The 9,439-nt window shown below is 43.4% G+C and overlaps 1 non-coding gene across 1 annotated transcript; it reads left to right on the top strand.

Annotated features, from left to right (window-relative positions):
• The first annotated feature begins 4,951 nt into the window (after positions 1–4,951).
• Positions 4,952–5,027, top strand: TRNAS-GGA (transfer RNA serine (anticodon GGA)). The gene has a single exon. It is a non-coding gene; the product is annotated as a tRNA-Ser (tRNA).
• The last annotated feature ends 4,412 nt before the right edge of the window (positions 5,028–9,439 follow it).

Genomic DNA, 9,439 nt, shown 5'->3' with positions numbered 1-9,439 from the left:
GAAAGGTTAAGCCCTTTACTCTGTCTCACAGGTGAACCTATGACAGGTAAACACTTGGCAGATGAAGGGTCCAAATGAAGATCTGCTGGCTCTAAAGCCCAAATTCAGTCACCGTGTTATACTCACTGTGACTCTGTGGCAGGTCAAAGAAGGTGGGGTGGAGGAGACAAATCAGAACCATTATGAGTGCTTTGCCATGTGAGAGCTGAAGTCCAGCACAAGGAGAAGACTCATTTGGATGAATGTGGCCAGGGGGAAATGGCCATGAATCATGCTAGAAACTAGATTTAATGATCTGAATAGAGCAAAGTGCCACCTTAAACCTCTTGGTTGGGTGTTTTTTTGTTTGTTTTGTTTTTTTACAAAGACAGGGAGAGAGTCAGAGAGAGGGATAGATAGGGACAGACAGACAGGAATGGAGAGAGATGAGAAGCATCAATCATCAGTTTTTCGTTGCAACACCTTAGTTGTTCTTTGATTGCTTTCTCATATGTGCCTTGAGTGTGGGCCTTCAGCAGACCGAATAACCCCTTGCTCAAGCCAGCGACCTTGGGTCCAAGCTGGTGAGCTTTGCTCAAGCCAGATGTGCCCGCGCTCAAGCTGGCAACCTTGGGGTCTCGAACCTGGGTCCTCCCCATTTCAGTCCGACACTCTATCCACTGCACCACTGCCTGGTCAGGCTCTTGGTTGGGTTTTCATATCTCCAAACACCCCCCGCTAGCCTCTCATGGTACTATCATAGCTTATTATTGAAATAATGTGATTTGAAGGCTTCAGTTAGAGCCCGCCTTGTAAATACCCCCATCAATACGACTGACCTATCAACCTGGGTGAAGTTTCACTAGTGGGCTGAGACTCATTCTCATTGTAAATCTCTTTACAATGCAAAAATGTCCCATGATGGTAACACATCATTCTTATTTACCATGTTTCCACTTTAAACCAGTCCTTCGGGGGTAATGCCGAGAGTCCTGCTTTACTAACACCAGAACCTCAAGTGGGTTTTTATCAACTCCATTGGTAGAAATGTAAAAAGACAAGTGCACACAGGATAGGATGTCATAGAGATTGGGTGTTAACTCGGGTCCTCAGCTCTCCTTTATGAGCTGCTTGCTCTGCCATGTAAGGGAAGTTAGTAGCAGGTGCCCCTACAGAGTCTTAAGAAATTAGAGCCTGCAATCGTAAGACTTGTCAGTAGAAGGTGGGAACATACAAGTGCTTTCAACAGAGGTTGTGGATCCACAGTGATCGGAAACTTGGTCAGCCATCCTGACTGAAAACTAATCACACTTAGAAAAAAAATTGTCATTAAAAAATTAATAGGAAATGTCTTTTCAGTTCTAGATAAATAAGACCTCTATTTCAACAACTCTTCCCTTTGAACGTGGTTATGCTCTGACTTCCCATGAAAACTTATATTTTCTTAATCATGTAACCTTGCCAAGCCGTCTACAGATGATAGAGCAATTATGTTTTCCTAAACATGATTAAGAGGCATGTACCCAGGCAGCGGACACCTGCTTCACTTGGTCGCTTTCTCTGTGTTCACTGCTACCTTCTGGCTTTTGGCAAAGACAGGCTTGACTATCTTCTATCCTCTTGATCTCTCCAAATGCCCAGTTTTATTTCTCAGCAGCTTCTCTTACTGAGGAAGTGAAGTTCTTTCAGAGTTGGTATTCAGGCTGCACTTGACCATTATTATTGCTGCTCTCAGCTCCAGGTCAGCCCTGAAGGCGGCCTGAAGGCAGGGGGAATTTGCTGTGAATATAGCACGGTCCATGTGAAACTTTCTTGTCCTTTTTCTTTCCACAGGATCAACGTCCACATTTTCTTCCTGGGTTCCTACAAGGTCAAACTGTAAAGAGAGGCTAAAGCATCAATAGCAGTCCCGGGAAAGAATGTGACGGTTGGTTGTTATTTTATTCTTTTCCTCCTCTTGAAGACTTTGCCCTTCTCGTCATTCCTTCTCTAAAATTGGTCCTGAAATTGAACTGGATGGTAGACAGTTAGTGATTCATTATTCTCTGGCAATAGAACAAGTTTTTCTTTCAGATGTGTATCTTTAGAAGTCTCATTTTAATGTCCACAGGCGCCCCAGATAGATCGAGACAGAATATCTGCAAATGGTCAGACAATTCTGTGAGTGTGATCAAAGGAGTTAAAGGCAAATTGAGGTCTGGAGAAAAGGAACAGGGGACAGGGGCTTTGAAGATCCGCAATGGGAGGAAGAGACCAGGAAATAGAGACATCAACTCATGATGGCTTACCCTTACTCTGTATTAACGAATTGGAAACCCCTTGTTAAGCGGATGCTATTCTCGGGAAATATACATTTCTGAAATTTATCCAAGGAAAACTATATGGTAAAACACCAAATGGAAAACAGTGGGAGATGAAGCAGTTGTGAGATGATTGAGTATATCTCCTGGGGGCTTTGTGACTGATTTACTCAAATTCCTAAAGCTGTCTATGGTCTGCTCTAGACCAGAGCAAACGAATAAAATATTTCTAGTTAATCTGATGAAGCATAGCTTTGAAATCAAAATTAACAAGGCTTTATATGAGAGGATACAAGATATCAAACTCATGTGTTAATATCAACACAAAAATACTAGCCAATTCAGCCCATCACCAGATAAAAAAACATTTATTTTTGTATTAGTTTCAGGTGAACATCATATACTTTACAAAGTGTTCTCCCTGATATTTCTGGTACCATACATAGTTATTACAATATTATTGACAGTATTCTCTGTGCTGTACTTTACATCCCCATGACTGTTTTGTGACTATCAATTTGTAGTTCTTAATCTCTTTTTTTCACCTAGTCCCCAAACCCTCCTCCCCTCTGCCAATCATTAGTCTGTTTGTTAGTCTCTGTATCTAAGAGTCTTTCAATTTTGTTTGTTTATTTTGTTCTTTAGATACAATATACCAGTGTTTTTCAACCAGTGTGCCGCGAGACATGATCAGGTGTGCCGTGGGGAAATTAAACATGGGTCCCCAAACTACGGCCCGCATGCTGGATATGGCAGCAGAGGCTATTTATCCGGCCTGCCGCCAGCCGCCTCCATCTGAACATAAACATTCCCCTCACAATCCCTCCAGCTATCAGCAACAGGAAAAGTGGAGGCACAGGGAACGCTCACTGACCAATCACCTTCTAGGATTCATCCCAACCACTAGTGATGAACCAATAGTAGGCCGCCTCTCATCCACACCCAGGAAGGTCCCCGCTCGGGCTGCCACGCACTTGTCATTGTGTGGCCGCGGTGAGTAGTTGAAGCTGCTACTCCTCCCCATGGTCCCAATTTCTAACCCTGGTCAGCACTGGAGGTAAATGTTGCCACCACTAGATGAAGACTCAGCCTCAGCTGGTTATGTCTATCCTGATGGTGTATATAGATATTTGACCTTTTTCTTTTTAAAAGAGGCCCCCGCAGAAGGTGATATACAATGCATCACAATGTTATCTAACTTTAAAGCTAAAGTTTGCTGATCTTCCTTTGGACAGTTTTTGGTTATCTGTTGCCAAGGAGTTCCCCATTCTGGCCAACAAAGCTATTTTGACATTGCTCCCATTTTCAACCACATATCTATGTGAGCTGAGCTTCTCAAGCTTGACTGCGATAAAAACTAAAGACAGAAAGACTGAGAACTGTTGAGGAAGAGCTTCGTGTGTGTCTTTCTACCATTCCTGCCAGGATATCCCTTTTGTGTTCATCAAAACAGGCCCAGGTTTCACACTAAGTGAGTATAAATACATTTAGAAACTATATTATTAACTATATGTATAATATGTACTGTGTTAGAGTGTCATTTTGTATCATTTTGGTAGGTGGTGTACCCCAGGATTTTGTAAATGTAAAAAATGTGCCGCGGCTCAAAAAAGGTTGAAAATCACTGCAATATACCATATAAGGGAAATCATATGGTATTTGTCTTTCTCTGACTTATTTCACCAAGCACAATACCCTGTGGGTCCATCCATGCGGTAGCAAATTATAAGATTTCATCCTTTTTATGGACAAGTAACATTCCATTGCACATATACCATATTTTTTGCTCCATAAGACACACTTTTTCCCCCCAAAAGTGGAGGGGAAAATGCCTGTGCATCTTATGGAGCAAAAAATATGGTATTTTATTAAATATTTTAACACACCATTTGGTTCAGAATATTTTTTTTCTTATTTTCCTCCCTAAAACCCTAGGTGTGTCTTATGGTCAGGTGTGTCTTATGGAGCGAAAAATACGGTATACCACCACATTTTTATCCACTCATCTATTGATAGGCAACTTGGGTTTCTTCCACATCTTGGCTATGGTAAATCACACTATAATGAGCATAAGAGTCCATATATATCATTTTGAGTTAGTGTTTTTGTTTTCTTGGAACAAATAGCCAGAAGTCGAGTTATAGGTCATATGATAGTTCCATTTTTACTTTTTAAAAGAACTTCCATACTGTTTTCAGTAGCGGCTGCACCAATCTGCATTCCCACCAACAGTGCAAGAGGGTTCCCTTTTCTCCTCATCCTTGCCAACATGTTGTTTGTTGATTTATTGATGCTGGCCATTCTGACAGGTGTGAGTTGATATCTCACTGTGGTTTTCATTTGCATTTCTCTGATTGGTGATGTTGAGCATCTTTATATGTCTATTGGCCATCTGTATGTCCTTTTAAATAAGTGTTTTTCAGGTCCACTGGCCACTCTTTAATTGAATTGTTCATGTTTTTAGTGTTGAGTTGTATGAATTCTTTATATATTTTGGATATTAACCCTTTATCAGATGTATCATTGGCAAATATCTCCCTCCATTCAATAGGATGGTTTTTTGTTTTGCCAATTGTTTCCTTTGCTATGCAAAAACCTTTCAGCTTGATGTAGTTATAAGAAACATACCACAAAGTTATGTTGATATCAAGAATGTTAAGAAGTCTGTATAGGCCCTGGCCTGTTGGCTCAGTGGTAGAGCATCGGCCTGGAGTGCGGAAGTCCTGGGTTCGATTCCCGGCCAGGGCACACAGGAGAAGCGCCCATCTGCTTCTCCACCCCTCCCCCTCTCCTTCCTTTCTGTCTCTCTCTGCCCCTCCCGCAGCCGAGGCTCCATTGGAGCAAAGATGGCCTGGGCGCTGGGGATGGCTCCTTGGCCTCTGCCCCAGGTGCTAGGCGCTAGAGTGGCTCTGGTCGCAACAGAGCGACGCCCCGGAGGGGCAGAGCATCGCCCCCCTGGTGGGCAAAGCCTCGCCCCCTGGTGGGTGTGCCGGGTGGATCCCGGTCGGGCGCATGTGGGAGTCTGTCTGACTGTCTCTCCCCATTTCCAGCTTCAGAGAAATACCAAAAAAAAAAAAAAAAAAGTCTGTATATTACATGTCTGTTGGCTAAATAAGTGGGTTGTTTTTTTTTTAGGTTTGCTCACTTGTATTGGGGCAGCGCCCTGTGTGTAGAGTCTGGAAGGCTGCAGGTGCTTGCCCTCAGGGCAGCAGATTAAATTGCAGATTGCCTTCCTGATTGAGAGGGCCATTGTTTGCTTATTGTTTGCTGGAGAAGGGTCACCCCCCCACACACACACACACACACACACAGACTGTTTTGCTGGAGAATCCACAGGGAGAGTCTGGAGCAGGGATCGGGAACCTATGGCTTGCAAACTAGATGTGGCTCTTTTGATGGCTGCATCTGGCTCGCAGACAAATCTTTAATAAAAAATAATAATAACGTTAAAAATATAAAACATTCTCATGTATTACAATCCATTCGTTTCCTACCACTCTTGTTCATGGTTGCCGGTGGCTGGAGCCAATCACAGCTGTCCTCCGGGACACACCAAATTATTATTGGTTAATGCGTAACATACACGGGTCGTTGTATGGCTCTCACGGAATTACATTTTAAAATATGTGGTGTTCATGGCTCTCTCAGCCAAAAAGGTTCCCGACCCCTGGTCTGGAGGATGAGTAGGGGCTTGGGAGCCCTGATATCCGCCCGGCCTGCTTGGCTGGGGAGTGCTGAGGTTGGTGGGGGCCTATGAGTCCAGAGTGCTGAGGGGCTTGGGAGCTTTAAGAGAAAGAGAGTCAGTCTTCCCTGCCTGTTTGCCCGTCCGCTGTTACAGGACTTTAATAAACAGAATGGCCCACCATTTTTTGGCTCCACAGTTCCTTTACCATCTGCCCGAATCCAATGGGAACCTCCATCTGCAAGGCCACGGCCACTGGCCTTACCGTGTCTTAAACTAATTGATTGATTGATGCCTAAAAAGACACATTAAGATGTGGAGAAACTGCTTTTACAGCTGGAGACTTCAAAGATGCCATCAAAGGGTGAGAAACTGTGAGGTGTGCCTGCCAGGAAAATTGTAGAGAGAGCTAGAATTAAAGACAGGATATCCACTGACTCTGGTGAGCTAGAGCTATGCTTTTAACACAACAGCACATGGGGGGAAGGATATGTGTGTGGCTGGAGGAAGAGAGGGAGGAATATGGGGAAAAGCACACAATTAAAGCTACTGATGACTAAAACACATTTATTAAAATTTATTATCACTAGCATTTTAAAAACAGGAGTAAGTAAGAGACTTTATTAACAGGCCAAACAACACAAGACTCAAAGTTGAAACATTTAGGCATTACCCTTAAAATCTGAAACAAACCAAGGGACCACTATTATATAACATAGTTCTGGAAGTTCTAGCCAAGGCAGTAAGACACGGTGCAAACCGAGACTCCCTGAGACACTGGCTACTGCTGTTGCTGTGTGTGATGAACTGGCTTCGTCTCTGACCCGGGGTCTCCCATCTTCTGATAGCAAACTGCCTTCCCAACGGACTCTGTAATGTTGCATCTGCAGCAGCAATGAGTGGGAGTTCCTGTGGCTCCCCATCCTCGCCAGCATTTGATGTTGTCAGTGATCTGGATGCCCGCCATTCTACCTGTGTGCAGTGGTGTCTCATTGTTCTTTCAATTTGCATTTCCCTGATGACGTATACCTAGTCACCACCTCTATATCTTCTTTGATGAAGTCTATCGGGGTCTTTGGACCATGTTGTAACTGGACTGTTTGTTTTCCTATTGTTGAGATTTGGTTTTTATCAGACATGTCTTTTGTAAATAGTTTCTCCCAGTCTGAGCTTTGACTTTTTATTCTCTTGACAGAAAGAATGATTTCTCAGAGCAGGAGTTTTTAATTTTAATGAACTCCAGCTTATCAATTCTTTCTTTTTATGGCTCAGGCCTTTAATGTCACATCTAAAAAAGTCATTGGCAAAACCAAGGTTGTCTAGATTTTCTCCTATGTTATCTTCCAGAATTTTTAGAGTTTTGTGTTTTCCATTGAGGTCTGGGATTCATTTTAATTAATTTCGTGAGGTGTAAGGTCTATATCTAAAGTAATTTTTGTTTGCATATGGATGTGCTGTTTTTCCCAATCTTATAATAAAAAAGGCATTTAACAACAAAATAACACATACCTACATAAATACCATATGGATTTTACATGGTAACACTTTGCCTCAAGGCATTCTCTCTCCTTCTCTCTCCCTCCCTCTCCTTTCCCTTCTCTCTCTCTCTCTTCCTCTCTCTCTCAACATTATTCATACACTAATAGATCCATCCCTTCCTAACTTCTCCCTCATCTCTCCCTCTCCAGAAAGAAGAAACAAGATAGTCTTCTCTTTGAGCTTAAAATTCCATGCATTTTTTTTTTTTTACTTCTCCTACATATGTGTATATCCACAAACATCCAATTTTGTTTGGTGTGTTTGCAAAATTTACATAATAAGATCCCTGTAAACTATCTTTTTGCAGTTTGCCTTCTGTTGGATAACATTATGCTTTTGAAAGTTACCCAAGTTGATACTTGTAGACCTGGTTCATTCATTTTACCTACAGAAAAGTGTCCTATGAATAGACTACAATCTATTTCTCCACTTTCCCTTCAAGGGGCAGTCAGGTTGTTTCCGCAAATTCTAGTGTTATTTTCCAAATGGAGAAAATTGGGCTGCGATACAGCACGTTCATTAAACAATAGTAAGAAAATTTCTATTTTATACTTCACCAGCAGAGAATAAGGTCATTTAGATTGACAACAGTGTTTAACTATGTCTGAGATTTTTCCACAACAAAGTGAATTTACCTCCTAGTTATTATCTCCTCAGGAAGTTAATAAAAGGTCAATTACACTGTAACATTGCAATTGATGGAGGTTGGCAGTGTTCAAACATGTCTTTTTCCTTTTTTTATGTTAAATTGAGTTGTTTTCTTTGTGAGGTTTAACTATCCCACTGAAGCCGGTCTCTGTTCTCTCTCATGTCCTTATGCATTTAGGAAAAGGGAGACCATTTCTTCCCACCCCAACCATGAGGCACTGAGTGGTGATGGGCAAATATTGACAATTAATTTAAAGCAGCAGTTCTTAACTGGGAGAAAATTCCCCCCACCTCCCAACCCCCCTACCCCCCTACCCCCCTACCCCCCAAAAAACATTGAGCAATGTCAGGGACATTTTTGGTGGTCTTGCCTGGGGTGGGGAGGCTGCTACAGCATCCAGTGAGTAAAAGCCAGAGATGCTGTTAAACCTCCCACAGCCCCTGGTAACAGACGACCATCCTGCCACAACTGTCACCAAGGCTGAGTGAGGCTGACCAGTTCTGATTTAAAGAGGCAGGCAACAAAAATCACACCCTCCTGCTGCTGTGTTCATTCCACGAACCCCTGAGGCCTGACTCAGCACTGAACTGGGGGGAGGAAATACATTGTGACAGGCGATAGAATATTCTTTCTGTCACGTCCCGCCCCTGCCCAGCTACTCTTCACGCACGGTTTGAATTCCTCTCTTTCTTCCCTGTTGCAGAACTTCCCAACAGCCTTTGAAAGCTCCCCCAGCTCCAAGCCTAGGAACCCTTTGGAGACGAGGCACGGTTAGCTTTCTGCAGGTGCACGAGTCAGCTCACTTTACCTGTCTGACCTATCCCCTCCACCTCGTCATTGACCTAACCTCCAGGCAGCGGTGACAATTACCCAACTGCACAGGTGTGAGCAGGAAAAAACCTCTTGATGCGCAGTGAGGGTCCAAGGTGCCCTCACTGGAGTTACTGGGTCAGTCTGTTCCAGTTTGGGTCCGTTTGATTGGATCCAACTTTCTCTGACGGTGACACCAGAATTGGCAGCATGGACCGTGATCCCAGACACATAGGTCTATTAAATAGGTAGGGGAAGACCTCGCCAAAGAGTCTATCGTAAGACAGAACTTGGGGAGTGGGACAGGATTGGTAGTACCCTCATCCCGGGGAAGCTTATCCTAGGCAGGCAGAAGAAACGGCGACAGCCAAGGCCCTGAGATGGCAGCAAACCTCAAAACTCAGAGAAGCAGACAGGGGAAGGATGTAGCGAGGCTGCACCGAGTTCAGGGAACATCCTGGGAGGTGAGTTTGAGGGGAA

The sequence above is a fragment of the Saccopteryx leptura genome, chromosome 5 (genome assembly GCF_036850995.1).
Source record: "Saccopteryx leptura isolate mSacLep1 chromosome 5, mSacLep1_pri_phased_curated, whole genome shotgun sequence".
Classification (NCBI taxonomy): Eukaryota; Metazoa; Chordata; class Mammalia; order Chiroptera; family Emballonuridae; genus Saccopteryx; species Saccopteryx leptura.
This window is presented reverse-complemented; position numbering and strand designations above follow the sequence as displayed.